This window comes from Pristiophorus japonicus, chromosome 1 (genome assembly GCF_044704955.1).
Source record: "Pristiophorus japonicus isolate sPriJap1 chromosome 1, sPriJap1.hap1, whole genome shotgun sequence".
Classification (NCBI taxonomy): Eukaryota; Metazoa; Chordata; class Chondrichthyes; family Pristiophoridae; genus Pristiophorus; species Pristiophorus japonicus.
In genome coordinates, this window is record NC_091977.1 from 301855520 (window position 1) to 301875654 (window position 20135).

Here is a 20135-nt window from a genome sequence, read left to right on the forward strand (position 1 = left end):
AATTATGAGGCAGGTTGCATAAACTTGGCTTGTATTCCTTTGAGTATAGAAGATTGAGGGACGATTTGATTGAGATGTTTAAAATGATAAAAGGATTTGATAGGGTAGATATGTAGAACCTATATTAACTCCAGGTGGATTCCCTGCTCAGGCCTGAGTTAAAATTACAGTCGGGTCTCAATGATGTCATTGAGCCGCACATGCATATGCACATAAAGAAGGATCCTGTTAGATCTGTCCTTGCTGCCTGCTCAGGCCAGCAGGTTAAAATTGTAGATGTTGCGATCATGGTGGCTGTCGGACAAACAAGAGCCAGGGCGATTATAACTGCCCACCGGCCAGGTTTCTGCTGAGCGAGTAGGGCTAATATCGTACCAACCTGGGGGCATAGGTCTTAGAGGGGGTGCAGAAGAGATTTATTAGAATGGTACAAGGGATGAAGAGGGACTTCAGTTATGTAGAGAGACTGGAGAAATTGGTGTTGTTCTTCTTAGAGTAGAGAAGGCTAAGAGGAGATTTGATTGAGGTGTTCAAGATCTTGATGAGTTTTGATAGAGTAAATAAGGAGAAACTGTTTCCAGTAGCAGAATCGTTGATAACCAGAGGTGATTGGCAAAAGAACCAGAGTTGACATGAGGAAGCATTTTATTACACAGCAAGTTATTGTGAACTGGAATGCACTGCCTAACAGGGTGGTGGAAACAGATTAATTAGTAACTTTCAGAAGGGAACGGGATAGAAACATAGAAACATAGAAACATAGAAAAGAGGTGCAGGAGTAGGCCATTCATCCCTTCAATCCTGCACCACCATTCAATAATATCATGATTGATCATTCACCTCAGTACCCCTTTCCTGCCTTCTCTTCATACCCCCTGATCCTTTTAGCCATAAGCTCCATATCTAACTCCCTCTTGTATATATCTAACGAACTTGCATCAACAACTCTCTGCGGTAGGGAATTCCACAGGTTACCAACTCTCTGAGTGAAGAAGTTTTTCCTCAACCCGGTCCTAAGTGGCTTATTCCTTTTCCTTAGACTATGTCCCCTGGTTCTGGACTTCCCCAACATTGGGAACATTCTTCCTGCATCTAACCTGGCCAGTCCCGTCAAAATTTTATATGTTTCTATGAGATCCCCTCTCATCCTTCTAAACTCTAGTGAATAGAGGCCCAGTTGATCCAGTCGCTCCTCGGATGTCAGTCCTGCCATCCCGGGAATCAGTCTGGTGAACCTTCGCTGCACTCCCTCAATAGCAAGAACGTCCTTCCTCAGATTAGGAGACCAAAACTAAACACAATATTCCAGGTGAGGCCTCACCAAGGCCCTATACAACTGCAGTAAGACCTCCCTGCTTCTAAACTCAAATCCCCTAGCTATGAAGGCCAACATGCCATTTTCCTTCTTCACCGCCTGCTGTACCTGCATGCCAGCTTTCAACAACTGATGTACCATGACACCCAGGTCTTGTTGCACCTCCCCTTTTCTTAATCTGCCGCTATTCAGATAATATTCTGCCTTCGTGTTTTTGCCATCAAAGTGGATAACCTCACATTTATCCACATTATACTGCATCTGCAATGCATTTGCCCACTCACCTAACCTGTCCAAGTCACCCTGCAGCCTCTTAGCATCCTCCTCACAGCTCACACCGCCACCCAGCTAGTGTCATCTGCAAACTTGGAGATATTACACTCAATTCCTTCATTTAAATCATTGATGTATATTGTAAATAGCTGGGGTCCCAGCACTGAGCCCTGCGGCACTCCACTAGTCACTGCCTGTCATTCTGAAAAGGACCCGTTTATCCCGACTCTCTGCCAACCAGTTCTCTATCCACGTCAGTACATTACCCCCAATACCATGTGCTTTAATTTTGCACAACAATCTCTTGTGCTTGAAGGGAAGAAATTTACAGGGCTGTGGAGAAAGAGCAGGGGAGTGAGACTTATTGGACAGCTCTACCAAAGAGCCGGCACAGGCCTCCATCTGTGCGGTAGCATTCTGTGATTCTATTCTATGATCTTAAAATTAGAGCTCGGCCATTCAGGAGCGAAATCAGGATTAACTTTTTCACATAAATGGCAGTAGAAATTTAGAACTTTCTTCCCAAAAAGGCTGTGGATAATGGAGTTCAATTGGAGCTGGTATTACTGCGATTGGTAGATATTTGTTAGGTAAGGATGTCAGGGGATTTAGAGAAAAGGCTGGAAAATGAAGTTCAGCTACAGATCAGCCATTATCCAATTGAATGGCGGAGCAGACCCAAAGGACTGAATGGTCTCCGCCTGCTCATAATATTCATATATACTTGGGGAACATATGTATTTTTGTAATAAAAAAACAGAAAATGTTGAAAAAACTCAGCAGATCATGCTGTGAAGAGAGAAATAGAGTTAATGTTTCAGATCGATGGCCTTTTGTCAGAACCCCCATTAACTCTCTTTCTCTCTCCAAAGATGCTGCCTGATCTGCTGAGTATTTCCAGCATTTACTGTTTTTATTTCAGATTTCTAGTACCTGCAGCATTTTGCTTTTGTATATGTATTGTTGTAGCTGCTGGAATTAAATCTAGCTCCCACATACTTTATTAAGTACCTACACTGGTTTGAACTAGTTTTATGTAAGCCAGGCAGCGGGAACCAGAATATGGGAGCTAGCTTTGCCAGAATTCCAGATTTATCTACTATTAAAAAAATTCCAACAGAAATGGGACCGGATACATCTTACTCCCATAGTTCTCCCAAGATATCATCCAGGTGGAAATTGAGCCTGCAATTCCGGTTTCCTAATGTGAATAATGCAGAGTAATCAATCACCGTTAGGACCATAATAAATGGTGTGGGCTCCTGCACCATTTATGCAAATGACCATGTCTCCATGATGTGGGATGGAGTCAAGGTAAGACAGACTGACAGGCTGAAGTCCCGCTCCATCACACTCCCGAATTTCAGGCCCCTCAGTATTTTGTGAAGCTGCTCCTGGAAATAGATACCAAGCGGTAAAGAAGTTTGAAGTATATTGTGAATAATATCATTGCGCATCATTGTGCATAATGATTAAAATAACTATTAGTATTAAATGAGGCAGTTCCTGCCAGGCCAGAGGTTTGATCATTGTTCTGTTGGGTTTTAAAAGGTGGGATCCTCTTATAGTATCTATCTAGGCTTATTCACAGAATTTTACTTCACATGTCTATGGGTAACCTGTTCTGAATAGTCTATTTTTCAGAAAGGCAGTGATCATCTCCCTCGTGTGCTGATGTTGTTTGACATTGGAGTGGTAGGAATTCAGAGTCAAGCCCATTATTTCCCATTGACTTGAGCTTCCAATTTTGACTGTGGTAGCTGAGGAAGGAGCACAGCAGAAGACAGAGACTCTGACACAGGGAGATCAGATAGCAAGTCTCCCAAAACTGCTCTCGCACCTGCTCAAGGGCAGTATTGGCAGAAATTTGGGAGTCTCACATTAGGATGGGTCCAGGGAGCCCCAAATAGAGATAGAAGCTATTATTATTTATTTTTTCATAAATTACATGACAGTGCATTCTTCACAGATATGAAAGACAATTAAATGTTGCCCACATGATAATTGGCATGCTTGAAATAACATTCTACATAGGATTACATAGGATATACAGCACAGAAACAGGCCATTCGGCCCAACCATTCCATGCCGGTGTTTATGCTCCACTCCACTCTAACGCTCTGTCCCACCCAAACTGGTCTTCCACCACTGGGGTTTTTAAACCAGTCAAGTCGTTGGGATGACAGTTTCCTCTTTCTGATGTGTGAAATGAATTTACTTAGTCTCATCCCAATTCCTAATGGGCATCAACCCACAGGACAATGCTATCCGTAATTCAGCACGAATTGGCATTCAGTTGGTAATCTTACTCAGACGGGCCACACGTTGGCTGATGTGGAAATGAAAACATATCCATTGGTCAATGGGATGTACTCCATAGAAATTGGGAGAGGGAGCATATGTTGGGTTGGAGTAGCAAGAGTTTTATTCTATACCTAACTGTGCTGACCTGCGTGATACTGATACTGTGTGGAACATAGAAGATTGTGCGTTTTAACCATAAAACATAGACAGAATTTAATGTTATGAAATGAATATGAAGCACTTGGCTGGAAAGTAAAATTTGTAGTTTTTCTCTTAAAAGCGTCCTTAAAAGCCAATGGATCCAGGCATGCTGCAGGATACCGTTTGAAGTGTTATGCTGTAATATCCTGTACATTGTAACATCAAATTTAAATGAACAAACAATCCAATTTGTCCAGATCTGTCCCATCTTAGAAAAAGCTTGCATTTGTGTAATGTTTACTTTACAGTTAATGAGTTACCTTTAAAACGCAATCACTCTTGTTATACAGGCGAATACCACAGCCCATTTGCACACAGCAAGATCCCAAAGGCACTCCGACACCTCCTGTCAAGGCTGTAAAGCACAAGCTTCTTCAGCCTTTCCATACAACTCAGACCTGTCGTTCTTTGCACTACTTCCAGAGCTTGAATGTGTCCCTTGCATCTCAGTGATTAGAATAGAACACAAAACACTTAAGAGGCCCAACATTCGCCACCATTTATCTCCATTTTATGGGCTGTTTTTTTAAGTACCGTTTTTCTGACATCACTCAGGGTCAAACCCACCCGTAACGCTATTTTTGCCCGGTTTTGCGAGTTTCACCAATAAGGATTTTTTTAACAACAGCGCTGGGGACCACTTTGTAAAACCTTACCGTACCAAATTGAAATCCCATTGAAATCGGCATTACCAATGCCATCTTTGGAAACGGAGCTGAGTTATAGCTTTTGAAGGGAATGAACAAAACTTATATTATATATAAACTACTTAAAATGTGCGGAGGGAAAAGACAAACTTTATTGCAGTTGAAAAGTGAAATTGCGAGAGGTGCTTAAGTTCTACCACCTAACTTTTGCCGTCCCGTCTCCGCTGCTCACTGGGCTCGAGGCACACAGGGTCAGCATGCCAGCTGGCAGGAACGCTCCCTCCCTTGGTCGGACACAGGAGCATGGCGCTCGGCTTCCAAAGAAGCCGGCAGGGGGGGGAGGTGGAAGCCAAGCGCCGAGTTCCTGTGTCCGGCCGAGGGAGCGAACCTGCTGGCCGGCACATCGATCCTGTGTGCCTCAAGCCCGGTGAACAGCGGAGGAGACGGGATGTCAACAGTTCAGTGCAGAAATTTATTTGTACATTTTGTCCACAGTGTTGATTTTCTATGTTGTATTTCTGGCCGGAATCTCTGCCGACTTGCAATTGTGTGTCGCGTTACCCTAGAAACCAAGCTTCGAGTCGAGTGTTGTGCATGCGCAGAGCGGGTCCAATCGACCAGGGCGCCAACCTTTTGTTGGGAAAGGCTGTGTGTGTTTGCTTTTCGTGAGTACTGAACTCGTTGTGAAGGAAATTTAAGCAATGGGGGCAATTTTAACAATGCCAAATCTGCTGCATGCATATTGTATGCTTGCTTTTTGAAGGAGAAGGCTAATTTGGCAGCAATATCTGAGACATCAGAAAGCTCGCAGATTGATGGGGAGGAGGCCTTACCCAGATCATGTGTGCAGGGAGAGGCGCTCATACCTGATCTTGAATGAAACAGAGTGTGTCAGAAAGCTGCACTTTCGAAAGGATATGCCAGCTTATAAAGGCGGACATAGAAGTGGGAGGAGGACTGCATTGCCCATAGAGGTGAAGGTGACTGCAGCACTTACCTTCTATGCCTCCGGCTCCTTTCAGGCATGGGGACGTATGTGCATCTCGCAGCATGCTACACATAGCTGCATTCACCAGGTGACTACTGCATTGGATGCACGGAGGGACAACTTCACCAAGTTTCTGATGACCAGGGAAGCACAGCGTGAAAGGGCTATAGGCTTCGCAAGAATTGTTGGCTTCCCCAAGGTACAGACCGCCATTGACTGTACACATATTGCCCTGCGAGCACCTTTAGACGATTCGGAGGTTTACCGGAACCGAAAAGGATTCTACTCCCTAAACGTACAAATCGTCTGCAATCATTTTCAGCGTATCATGGCAGTGGATGCCAAATATCCAAGGAGCATCCATGATGCTTTCATCTTATGTGAGAGCGCCAACCACAGAGCTGGATGCTGGATGCTGGGGGACAAAGATTACGGGCTCGCCACCTGGCTTATGACCCCCCTCCGCAAATCTGCCACATAGCCACATGCAACATCGTCGAGAAGACAATTGGAGTGCTGAAGCAGTGTTTCCGATGCCTGGACCACTCTGGAAATTACCTGCAATACTCCCCTGACCAAGTCGGTCGCTTCACTGTCATGTGCTGCATGCCGCACAACTTAGCCCACATGAGGGAACAGGCACTGGACATTTAAGAACCACCTCAGGCGAGAGGGGGAGGCTGAGGAGCAGCAGCAGCAGCAGCAGAAGGAGGATGAGCAACCCATGCCACCACTTCAACCCATAGGACCTTACTCCATTGCAAGAACGTTGCGTCAGCACTTGAACACTTTGCTACATGAAGGCTGAACGGTATGTTTGATCATTGTGTCCCACCATGTTGACTATTTGCACCTGTTATTCTTAAAAAATGATGTACATAATGTAGTGTTGGTTTACTTGAAAAAATAATGTACATGATTTTGGTTTACTTGAAAAAAGAATTACGTTTATTAAACATTTGTACACTTGTACTTAACTTTAATAAAACATTTTGTATCAAACTTTAAACTTTTCAATTAAAATCACATAAATAACAATAAAAGAAGAACAAAAGAACAGCAAAACAACAACAACAGCAAACAAACTTTAGCTGCAGCCATCTCTCCTCCCCTTATTCAAACACCGCTGCGCCGCCTGCCCTTCTTGCCCCTCTTGTACTTGCCACTACCTTTGGCCATTGGCGCAGCCTTAGCCGTATTGCCGTGGACCCCAAGGTATTTGTTACAGTCTCGGGTATGGCACTGGACTTCTTGGTGGACAGACCCAGGAAACGGCAATCCAGAAGGCCCGGTTTGGGCCTCTTCGACCTCTTCAGCCTGTGGATCAACCAGCACAGTACTTGAGGTTGGTCTGGGGATTGGAGTGGGAGTGGCATCAATTGATGCCGTCAATTGCCGCTGGGCAATGACAGCCTGGGTGTGTTCCCATATTGCAGCAGCTATTTCCGATCTTCCCTCCCTAATCTCTCCCGACAGTGTTGCAACTCCTGCCGACAGTGTTGCTTCCATTCCTCCCAGCAGTCCTGCTACTTCTGTCGATGGTGCTGCTCTTTCTCCCCTCATCCCGACCATGGTCTCAATGAGCAGTCTGGTAAGCTCAATGCTCTCCCCACTCATTCCCCTGAGCTATGCCACCTCCAGTGTATCATGCATTTCAGGAGAGCACTGTTGAGCTCTCCTTCCCCTTGTCACTCATACCCTGGGTGTGGTGTGCTGCAACCCACTGGGACCCACTGTGACATCGGTGGCTGGACAACCACGAAATGTCCTTTCAGTCGTAGCGGCTTTGAAAGGGCCTATCAGGCACCACCTCCTCCAAATTCAATGTCACAGTCTCAGTTATACCAGCATCTTCCTGCTCCCCCTGATTCTCCACCTCATCCTCACCCTCATCGTGCTGTGGAAGATGTTGAATATGGACGAAGTTGTCATGCTCATCATCCACTTCTGGTTGTGGTGCCGCGGCGGGGGGTTGTCCTTCATTAATGGATGTGTGTGCAACATCTGCAAAACATAACAGAACAGATGAATGGTTAGCAGCAGGGGAGGGGGCAGGGTGACATGAGTAGGCTCACATAGTGCAAGCTCATTTGAAGGACCACGATGAATGATACACAATGCATAAACCGAAGCACAGCCAGCGGAAAGTACATCCCATTTAAACCGAAGCGTAGCCCACACAGTACTTAACATCAGCCAACCCAGACTGTGGAATTTGCAGGACTCACCCTCTCTCTGGAAGCTTGACCCAGCTTGTGCAAGGGTGGTCGATCTTCTGGAGCCAGCACCAATCATACTAGCGATCCTCATATCTAAGGGCGTTAGTGGGTGCATATTTGGCACACCTCCGCCAGTTTTTGTCCGCTCACGATTATTGTGTGACAACTTCTTCTGCAAAGGTGAAAATACGTTTTAAGAGAGGGCCTTCTGCTGTTGTGGCACACACAGATAGTCACATTTACAATTCTAGCAATTGCAGTGCATACATAAAAATATCACTTACACTAACTACTTACTTGGCCAAGGTCCTGCCACTTCTTGTGACACTGCTTGCCATCCCTCTGGATGGACGCCACTGCCAAAAACTCCTCTGCAACATGGTCCCAAGCTTTGTTCATTGCTATGGGTTTCAGCTTGCCGAGACCCTTGTTGCCAATCTGCTGCCACCTCCTTTTAATAGCATCTACCAGGGCCTCAGTAAATTTCTTGGCCCTTCTCCTTTCAGATTCATGCTCCATTTTCAGATGAGTTCTCTATCTCCTTTTTGGTTTTAATGGACTCCTGTGTTGTTCACACCACAGGTGTCAAACCAAAATCGAATGCATTTAGTTTTGCAGCTCCCCGATTTCAGATACTCACAGATTTGCTCAAAAGCGCTTTAAAAATGGCACACTCGCCATGTGGGGTGGAAATAGGAAGTTTTTTTCCCCGCATGCGCAGAGAACGGGCCTCACTTTTGCCGCACTAACAATTAGCTCCACCCACAGAACCAAAGGTCTTTTTGCGCTGTGCCAAAATCAACAACAATTTTGACAAAACTTCTGAGTTTTTGTTGGGGGCACCACTTCGGATTAAAAAAACAACTGTTAATCAAAAATAGCATCAAAAAAAGGCAATGTGGAATTTTAGGCCCATTGTGCTGTCTGCCAAGAGCACTGTACAATTTCCTCGTACGAGCCAGGGATCGCAAGGATGTGCGCATCACCCGCACCATGACAGGAGCTGACGACTGCTAGATGGACCACTGCCTAATCAGATCCATCATCGACATCAACATAGTCCCAAAACGAAGGGGGCAGCAGAAGCAGTGCCGCAAAAAAGTCAATGCCGGAGCTCTTAAGGACCCAGTAAAGAGAGCCCTATACAGTCAGTGCCTCACAGCTAATCTGGCGCGCCTTGACAACCCCGAGACACAGAATGCCCACAGCGCTTGGTCTGCCCTCCAGGCCTCCATAACAAGTGCCTGCAAAGAGACACTCAGTTACTCAACCAGGAAACACCAGGACTGGTTTGATGAGATTGATCAGGAGATACAAGAGCTAATAGATCGCAAGCGCAGGACATTTCTGAGCCTTAAACAACCCAATGCGGGAACAGCAAAGCAGCATTACAAACGGCTCAAGACTGAGGTCCAACAAAAAACCCGGGACCTAAAGAATGAAGGAAGCACAGGAGATACAGCACCTGACCGACAACCATGATGTGCGAAGATTCTTCATCGCAGTCAAGGCCACCTACGGGCCAAACACCGAAGACCCCATCCCACTGCTAGCCAAGAACGGGGAAACACTCATCAAGGACACCGAGGCAGTCAGGGCCCACTGGAAGGAGCACTTCAAAGATCTCCTCAATCGAGACTCTGCCTTTGACTCGAGTGTTCTCGACTCCATCTTGCAGCATGCTACCCGCCACCACCTCAGTGAGACCCCAACACTGCACGAGGTAGAAAAAGTCATAAGACAGCTCAAAAACAACAAGGCTACGGGTGCAGATGGAATCCCTGCTGAGGCATTGAAGTATGGCAGAGAGGCAATGCTGGCACGCATACACGACCTTATCTCTCTCATCTGGAGGGATGAGAGCATGCTGGGGGATCTCAGAGATGCAGTAATCATGACCATCTTTAAAAAAGAGGACAAGTCTGACTGCGGCAACTACAGAGGAATCTCCCTGCTATCAGCCACTGTGAAAGTTGCCGCTACAGTCCTCTTCAACCGTCTTCTTCCCGTGGCCACGAGCTCCTCCCGGAGTCACAGTGTGGATTTCGTCCCCTACGGGGCACAACCCACATGATTTTTGCAGCGCGACAGCTACAGGAAAAATGCAGGGAACAACACCAGCCCTAATACATGGCCTTCTTCGACCTTACAAAGGTCTTTGACACCGCGACGGTCTATGGAATGTCCTCCTCCGTTTCGGAAGCCCCCAAAAGTTCATCACCATCCTCCGCCTGCTCCACGACGACATGCAGGCCGTGGTTCTTACCAACGGATCCATCACAGACCCAATTCACATCCGGACCGGGGTTAAACAGGGCTGCGTCATCGCCCCAATCCTCTTCTCAATCTTTCTCACCGCTATGCTCCACCTCACAGTCAACAAGCTCCCCGCTGGAGTGAAACTAAACTACAGAACCAGTGGGAACCTGTTTAACCTACGCCATCTCCAGGCCAGATCCAAGACCACCCTAACCTCCGACGTCGAGTTACAGTACGCGGATGACGCCTGCGTCTGCACACATACAGAGGCCGCACTCCAGGACATAGTTGACGCATTTACTGAGGCATATGAAAGCATGGGCCTTAGGCTAAACATCCGTAAGACAAAGGTCCTCCACCAGGCTGTCCTTACCGCACAGCACTGCCCCCCAGCCATCAAGATCCACGGTGCGGCCCTGGACACCGTTGATCACTTCCCATATCTCGGGAGCCTCCGATTAACAAGAGCAGGCATTGACGACGAGATCCAACACCGCCTCCAGTGCGCCAGTGCAGCCTTTGGTCGCCTGAGGAAAAGAGTGTTTGAAGACCAGGCCACCAACTGCCACCAAGCTCATGGTCTACAGGGCTGTAATAATACCTGCCCTCTTGTATGGCTCAGAGACATGGACCATGTACAGTAGACACCTCAAGTTGCTGGAGAAATATCACCGACGATGTCTCCGCAAGATCCTACAAATCCACTGGGAGCACAGGCGCACCAACATCAGCGTCCTCACTCAGGCTAACACCCCCAGCATTGAATCACTGACCATACTCTGGGCAGGCCACATAGTCCGCATGCCAGACACGAGACTCCCAAAGCAAGTGCTGTACTCGGAGCTCCTTCATGGCAAACGAGCCAAAGGTGGGCAGCGGAAACGTTACAAGGACACCCTCAAAGCCTCCCTGATAAAGTGCAACACCCCACTGACACCTGGGAGTCCCTGGCCCAAGACCGCTCTAAGTGAAAGAAGTGCATCCGAGAGGGCGCTGAGCACCTTGAGACTCAACACCGAGAGCATGCAGAAATCAAGCGCAGGCAGCGGAAAGAGCATGCGGCAAACTAATCCCATCTACCCCTTCCCTCAACGACGATCTGTCCCACCTGTGACAGGGTCTGTGGCTCTCGTATTGGACTGTACAGCCACCAAAGAACTCACTTCGGGAGTTGAAGCAAGTCTTCCTCAATTCCGAGGGACTGCTGATGATGACAATTTCCTCATGACCACCTCTGACTTGTAGTCTACTGCTTAGGCTATATTCTACATTGAAGTCAATGGAAATAAAAATCAGGAGCGATGTAAAGTGGGCTGCCAATTTGATATCTCCTGGTTTACACAATCGCACAAAATCAAAATTATCCTGAAACTGTGACTTCTTTCTTCAAAATTACCCCTAAACAATGACTTGTTTCTTCAAAATTACCCCTAAACAGTGACAGAAACAAAGGGCACAAAGGATTGAGAGAGATGGATAGCACTAAAGCAAGAAATAGTAAGGTATTGGCTGGGGTCAGAATAAGAGAGAATACAGGATGGTCTAAGATCTTCTTCTTAGGCAGTCCCTCGGAGTCAAGGATGACTTGCTTCCACACTAAAATGGAGTACTCAGGTGACTGATGAGTCCAATGTGGGATCTACAGTCTCTGTCACAAGTGAGGCACACGATGGTTGAAGGGACGGGTGGGTGGGGTGCTTGTCATGTGTTTCTTCCGCTGTTTGCGCTTGGCCTCCGCTTGCTCATGGCGAAGAGGTGTTCGGCACCTTCCCGGATGCTTCTCCTCCACTTTGAGCAGTCTTGGGCCAGGCATTCCAAAGTATCATTGGGGATGTTGTACTTTTTCAAGGAGGCTTTGAGGGTGACCTTGAAGCATTTCCTTTGCTCACCTAGGGCTCGCTTGCTGTGTCGGAGCTCCGAGTAGAGCGCTTGTTTTGGGAATCTTGTGTCGGGCATGTGGACAATGTGGCCCGTCCATTGGAGCTGATCGAGCGTGGTCAATGCTTCGATGCTAGAGATGTTGGCCTGAGCGAGGTCGCTGACGTTGGTGAGCATATACTGTCAATGGATTTGCAGGATCTTACGGAGGCAGCATTGGTGGTACTTCTCAGTGGTTTGAGGTGCCTAAGATAGGTTTACAGTGTATGTATGTGAACACATGAAACATAGTAGAACATAAGAACATAAGAAATAGGAACGGGTGTAGGCCATACGATCCCTCGAGCCTGCTCCACCATTCAATAAGTTCATGGCTGATCTGATCATGGACTTCCCCGCTTGCTCCCCATAACCCCTTATCCCCTTATCGTTTAAGAAACTGTCTATTTCTGTCTTAAATTTACTCAATGTCCCAGCTTCCACAGCTCTCTGAGGCAGTGAATTCCACAGATTTACAACCCCCTGAGAGAAGAAATTTCTCCTCATCTCAGTTTTAAATGGGCAGTCCCTTATTCTAAGATTATGCCCTCTAGTTCTAGTCTCCCCCATCAGTGGAAACATCCTCTCTGCATCCACCTTGTCAAGCCCCCTTATAATCTTATACGTTTCGATAAGATCACCTCTCATTCTTCTGAATTCCAATGAGTAGAGGCCAAACCTACTCAACCTTTCCTCATAAGTCAACCCACTCATCCCCGGAATCAACCTAGTGAACCTTCTCTGAATTGCTTCCAAAGCAAGTATATCCTTTTGTAAATATGGAAACCAAAACTGCACACAGTATTCCAGGTGTGGCCTCACCAATACTTTATATAGCTGTAGCAAGACTTCCCTGCTTTAATATTCCATCCCCTTTGCAATAAATGCCAAGATACCATTGACCTTCCTGATCATTGATGTACCTGCATATTATCCTTTTATGCTTCATGCACAAGTACCCCCAGGTCCTGCTGTATTGTGGCACTTTGCAATCTTTCTCCATTTAAATAATAACTTGCTCTTTGATTTTTTTTCTGGCACTTTCCAACATTATACTCCATCTGTCAAATTTTTGCCCACTCACTTAGCCTGTCTATGTCCTTTTGCAAATTTTTTGTGTCCTCCTCACACATTGCTTTCCCTCCCATCTTTGTATTGTCAGCAAACTTGGCTACGTTACACTCAGTCCCTTCTTCCAAGTCGTTAATATAGATTGTAAATAGTTGGAATCCCAGCACTGATCCCTGCAGCACCCCAATAGTTACTGATTGCCAACCAGAGAATGAACCATTTATCCCAACTCTCTGTTCTCTGTTAGTTAGACAATCCTCTATCCATGCTAATATATATAAACAAGATTGGTGTGTTGCAGGCACAAATAGCCACATGGGAGTATGTTGTGGCAATAACAGAGTACCTGGCTCAAACAAGGGCAGGATTGGGTATTAAATATTCCTGAATATAGGGTGTTCAGGGCAGATAGAGAAGGAAAGATAGGAGGTGGTGTGGCAGTTTTGGTTATGGAGAATGTTACAGTGCTGGAGAGAGAGGATGTCCTGGAAGGTCAAGGATAGAATCTATATTGCTAGAGTTAAGAAATAATAGAAGTGCCGTTACACTACTAGGTATATTCTATAGGCCACCAACTAGTGGGAAAAATATGGAGCGGCAAATTTGCAGAGAAATTACAGAGAGATGCAAAAACTATAGAGTAGTGATAATGGGGGACTTCAACTATCCTAATATAGACTGGGTCACCAATGGAGAAGGAGAGGTCCAGTCGCCGTCTTAGGAGGGGAGGACCGGATTGCTGTTGAGGAGGAGGTCGTCTGTCGCCACAGGAGGTCCAACCGTCGTCAAGGAGACCCAGTGGAGGAGAGGCCCATCTGCTGTCGCTGGAGGTGTTCCAATCGCCGCTGAAGGGGTGGACGCCCGATAGCCAGGTCCAGGTCGTCGCCTCCGGAGGGCCAGTCACTGCAAGAGGCCCAGTCTTCGCTGGAGGCTTGCCTCTGCGCACATACAGAGACTGAACACCAGGACATAGTCGACGTATTTACTGAGGCATATAAAAACATGGGCCTTCCGCTAAACATCCATAAGACAAAGGTCCTCCACCAGCCTGTCCTCGCCGCACAACACTGCCCCCCAGTCATCAAGATCTATGGCGCAGCCCTGGACACTGTGGACCACTTCCCATATTTCGGGAGCCACAAGATTCTACAAATTCCCTGGGAGGACAGACGCACTAACATTAGCGTCCTCAACCGGGCCAACATCTCCCATATTGAAGCACTGACCACACTTGATCAGCTCTGCTGGGCGGGCCACATAGTTTGCATGCCTGATACGAGACTCCCAAAGCAAGGACTCTACTCGGAACCCCTTCACGGCAAATGAGGCAAAGGTGGGCAGCGGAAACGTTACAAGGACACCCTCAAAGCCTCCCTGATAAAGTGCGACATCCCCACTGACAACTGGGAGTCCCTGGCCAAAGACCGCCCTAAGTGGAGGAAGTGCATCCAGGAGGGCGCTGAGCACCTCGAGTCTCATCGCCAAGAGCATGCAGAGATCAAGCGCAGGCAGCGGAAAGAGCGTGCGGCAAACCAATCCCACCCATCCCTTCCCTTGACGACTATCTGTCCCACCTGTGACAGAGTCTGTGGCTCTCGTATTGGACTGTTCAGCCATCTAAGAACTAATTTTAAGAGCGGAAGCAAGTCTTCCTTGATTCTGAGGGACTGCCTATGATGATGATGATATATACTGTAAAGGGCAGAGAAGGGGATGAATTTCTGGTGTGTTCAGGAGAACTTTCTTGATCAGTATGCTTCTGGCCCAACGAGGAAGGAGGCATTGCTGGATCTAATTCTGGGGAATGAGGTAGGTCAAGTGGAGCAGGTGTCAATAGGTTAACATTTAGGGACCAGTGATCATATTATCATAAGGTTTAGATTAGCTATAAAAAAGGACAATCTAGATTAAAAATACTTAATTGGAGAAAGGCAAGTTTCAGTGGGATGAGAACAGATCTGGCCCGAGTAAATTGGAATCAAAGATTGGCAGGCAAAACTGTAGTGGAACAATGGGTTGCCTTTAAAGAGGAAATAGTTCTGGTACAGTCGAAGTATATTCCTACTAGGGGAAAAGGTAAGGCAACAGAAGTCAGAGCTCCCTGGATGACAAAAGAGATAGAGAGTAAGATGAAGCAGAAAAAGAGCACGTATGACAGATATCAGGTTGAGAATACATCTGAGAATCTGGCTAAATATAGAAAGGTCAGGGGAGAAATGAAAAAATCAATAAGAGGGGCAAAGAGAGGATATGAGAATGGAATGAGAGCTAACATAAAAGGGAATCCAAAAATCGTCTATAGGCATATAAATAATAAACGTGCAGTAAGAGGTGCGGTGGGGCCGATTTGGGACCCAAAAGGAAATCTACGCATGGAGGCAGAGGGTATGGCTGAGGTACTAAAAATTAGTGTTTTGTATCTGTTTTCACCAAGGAAGAAGCTGCCATAGACATAGTAAAGGAGGTAGAGGAGAAACTGGATGGGATAAGAATTGATATAGAAGAGGTACTAGAAGGGCTTGCTGTGCTTAAAGTAGATAAGTCACCAGGACAGGATGGGATGCATCCTAGGATGCTGAGGAAAGTGAAGGAAGAAATCGGGGAGGTACTGCCCATAATCTTTCAATCCTCCTTAGCAATGGGGGTGGTACCAGAGGACTGGAGAATTGCAAATGTTACACCCTTATTCAAAAAAGGGAGTAAAGATAAACCCAGCAACTATAGGCCAGTCAGTTTAACCTCGGTAGCGGGGAAGCTTTTAGAAACAATAATCAGGGACAAAATTAACAGTGACTTGGACAAGTGTGGATTAATTAAGGAAAGCCAGCATGGATTTGTTAAAGGCAAATCATGTTTAACCAACTTGATTCAGGTTTTTGATGAGGTAACAGAGAGGGTTGATGAGGGCATTGCAGTTGATGTGGTGCACATGGATTTCCAGGGGTCGGTACTAGGAACATTGCTTTTCTTAATATATATTAATGACTTGGATGTGGGTATACAGGGCACAATTTCAAAATTTGCAGATGACACAAAACTTGGAAGTATAGTGAACAGTGAGGAGGATATTGATAGTCCAATTCTGGACACCACACTTTAGAAAGGATGTGAAGGCTTTAGAGAGGGTGCAGAAAAGATTTACAAGAATGATTCCAGGGATGAGAGCCTTCAGTTATGTGGATAGATTGGAGAAGCTGGGGTTTTTTGCTTTAGAGCAGAGAAGATTGAGAGGAGATTTGATAGAGGCATTCAAAATCATAAGGGGTCTGGACAAAGTAGATAGAGAGAAACTGTTCCCATTGGTCCCAAAATACACAGATTTAATGTGATTGGCAAAAGAACCAAAGGCAACATAAGAAAAAACTTTTTACACAGAGAGTGGTTAGGATCTGGAATACACTGCCTGAAAGGATGGTGGAGGCAGACTCAATCACTGCTTTCAAAAGGGAGTTGGATAAGCGCCTGAAAGAAAATAAAATTGCAGGGCTACGAGGAAAGGGCAGGGGAGTGGAACTAGCTGAAATGCTCGTGCAGAGCACTAGCACGGGCTCAACAAGCCGAATGACCTTCTTCCGTGCTGTAACCATTCTATGATTCTATGGGCTGGACATTTGCTATGTTGTCACCTGTGTTTGTGCTCTGGAAGGATGGCAATGGTTTCTGGGTGGCTGGTCAGCTCCCAGCACCCTGCCGGAAAATTAGTTGCCGGTTTTGCGTGAGCGCAGAGCTGGCGTGCAATGCCACCGGTTTCGACTGCGTGCTGAAATTTGTTGTGTGCTCACCCGATAGCACCCCGTAGCGCACCGTGATGGGACCTCCTGGAAACCCAGGTGACTGATGGAATTGGTGAATGAGGTAAATTTGATTGTTTTGTTTAGTTTTAGTTTTGCGATGCAGCTTATTTTGGGGTGTTTAAGGTATTGGGAAATTCTGTTGTATTTTTAGGTGCGATTTTTTTTTTTGCCACAGAATCCTCTCTAAGAGCGCTCCAAGGCTGGCTCTTTAGCTGCTCGGTTGCTCAGCTGGCCTTGCATCCTAAGAAAGCCTTCCTTAGTGCTCCGCCCCACACTCAGGGCCCAGCTGATGAATTTTGCTGACTGAGGCGCAAACTGTTCCCAGGCACAAACTTTACGGCCCCACCACCATTACTGCCTCGAAATGAGCAGAACTGAAAATCAAGCCCCATGATTCTTGTTTCTTCAAAATCACTCTTAAAACAGTGACTTCAAGCAGTTTGAATTTGAAAATTGAATACATTAGGTATAGTCAACCAGACCTTTTAACTGAGTGCATTCTCCAGATTATCTTGTTCCACTGGAATTAAATCAATGAACTGATTGCCTCCAGACAGCGTGAGCCGCTCTCAATTTGACAATACTTAAAATAAAATACACTGGGAGGATAGCTCCGCTACTTACAGCAAACCCGCCCACTACTTCCACGAGTTCGAAAGGTGCATACCTCAGCAGTCTTCCAGGTACGAGTGATTTAGGATGCACTTTTCCAGGCTCGCTCCGTTGTGGGTGAAACATTATTCTGTCAGCTGTTTGCTGTGGTGTAGAATTTTAAACGCAACCTCAAATGAATCCTGCAATGTTGTGCAACTGTTGGAGGTGAATTTCAGGAATGTCTTTAAGGAGGTCAGGAACAGGAGTATGCCATTAAGCCCCTCGAGCCTGTTCTGTCATTCAATGATATCATGCCTGATCTATATCTTAACTCCATCTACCCGACTTGGTTCCCTAACCCTCAACACCCTTACCTAACAAAAATCTATCAATCTCAATTTTGAAATTTTCAATTGATCTGTAACCTCAACAGTTTTCTGGGCAAGGGGAGTTCCAGGTTCCCCCCAGCTTTGTGTGAAGAAGTGTTTCCTGACATCAATTCCGAACAACGTAGTTCTATTTTTAAGGTTAGGCCCCCTTGTTCTGGACTCTCACATAGAGAGGAAATTCAGATGGTATCCATTTTTGCCCAATTTCCTGCCTTTCAAACGTTTCTCTGTTTTTTTCTTGTGTATGTCAAACTGAGAGCCAGTGGTGAAACAGCTTTGAGTTTCCTGGTTTTGGACCGCTGCTGTGCTTGGGGTGAGTTAGACTGAGTTATGCATAGTGCAGCAGCTGCCAGGATCCGCTGTTCAAGGCAGAAGTGTGGAGGTCCAAGAGGTATTTCGATATAGATGCCCACAGGTAAGCAACAATTTTTAAAGCACTTTTTTGCCATTCTACCGATAGACACCTGCATTTGCTTCTGACTGCATCTCACAGGGGTCAGACCACCAGCAGGTCTTCAGACCCCCGACCTCTGCCCCCTCGGCTTCTACCCACAGCCAGGGCTTCTGAGAAGCATGGCATTCCCTATGGTTGCACACTTGAATGGCATTATTATGGAGGAGGAGCAGCATCACAGGATGAAGCAAGGGAAACTCAGGCAGCAGTCCTATATTGCAACAGTGACTACACAAGTACTTCATTGGCTGTAAAGCACTTTGGGTCATCCTGAGGTTGTGAAAGGCGCTATAGAAATGCAAATCCATCTATCAGATCTAGATTTACTGCAGCAAGCATCACAAAATATCATTACTGAAGTCTTCTCTTCTGTGGAACAAAGTCTACGTTTGATACCACAGCCTTACCTCCTTCTCCCTACTTTCAAATACTCTCATTCACATTCCCTCAAACCACTGTCCATCCCATCGCATGACAACACATCAGTCCTCATTGCCTCTACATGACCAGGTCAATCATCATCACCTGAGTGAAGACATCAGCGCCAGAAATGTGCCCACCCACTGCCCCCCCCTCCACTGCATCCCCTCCCCCCCTCCTTTCCAATATGACTTCAACCTCCATCAATAACAAAGCACCATGTCAGTGCACAGTCTATATTATTACAGTTAATTACAAAGTGCACTCAATCAACCTGAACATTAATTTTCACCTTCACCTGGGCATTAACCTGGTTGAGTAGAGCATCTGCGGGTTGTAGAATGTGCCCAATTTTCAATTGGCTGGATTTTTACAGTGAGCAGGCAATCTGCTCTTCCACATTACCACCCAGGCGGTGATGGTGAAAAAGCCCGTCCGACTCTTTCCTAATACTGTGCTTCCCCTGCGTGCCTACATGTGCCTTTTATTTTAACCTACTCTCATGCTTCTTGCAGGTGCCCCCTGAGGGCCAGGATTGCAGTTGGCTGCTCGTGCTCTACAGAAGGCCCGTGGGACTGAGCCGCTCTTATGTCATGTCAGCATGCTCCTCGGCAGCTTGGTGTCCACTACAATGCTCCACCGGTATAGTTCTCAGGGCGGGGGGGTGGGGGGGTGATGGACGGAGGCCCTGGCAGATGCTGCTGTCTCGAGAGATGGCAGAACTGTGCATCTGTGACTCCAGGGTGGCTGGGTCCTCATCACCCACTTCACCACCATCTTGCCCTTCCTCTTCCATTACTGCAGTGGATCTGCAGGAAAGGAGGGCAGAATGATTGAGCATCACCCCTTTTGATTACATTGGATTACATAGGATATGTGGCACAGAAACAGGCCATTCAGCCCAACCAGTCCATGCCGGCGTTTATGCTCCACTCGAGCCTCCTCACGTCTTTCCTCAATTCATTCTATCAGCATAACCCTCTATTCCCTTCTCCCTCATATGCTTGTTCAGCCTCCCCTTAAATGTATCTATACTATTCGCCTCAACCATTCCCTGTGGAAGCAAGTTCCACATTCTCACCACTCTTTGGGTAAAGAAGTTTCTTCTGAATTCCCTATTGGATTTCTTGGTGACTATCTTATATTGATGGCCTCTGGTTATGCTCTTCCCCATGAGTGGAAACATTCTCTCTGTATCCACTCTATCAAAACCTTTCATAATTTTAAAGACCACTATTAAGACATCCCTCAGCCTTCTCCATTCAAGAGAAAAGAGACCCAACCTGTTCA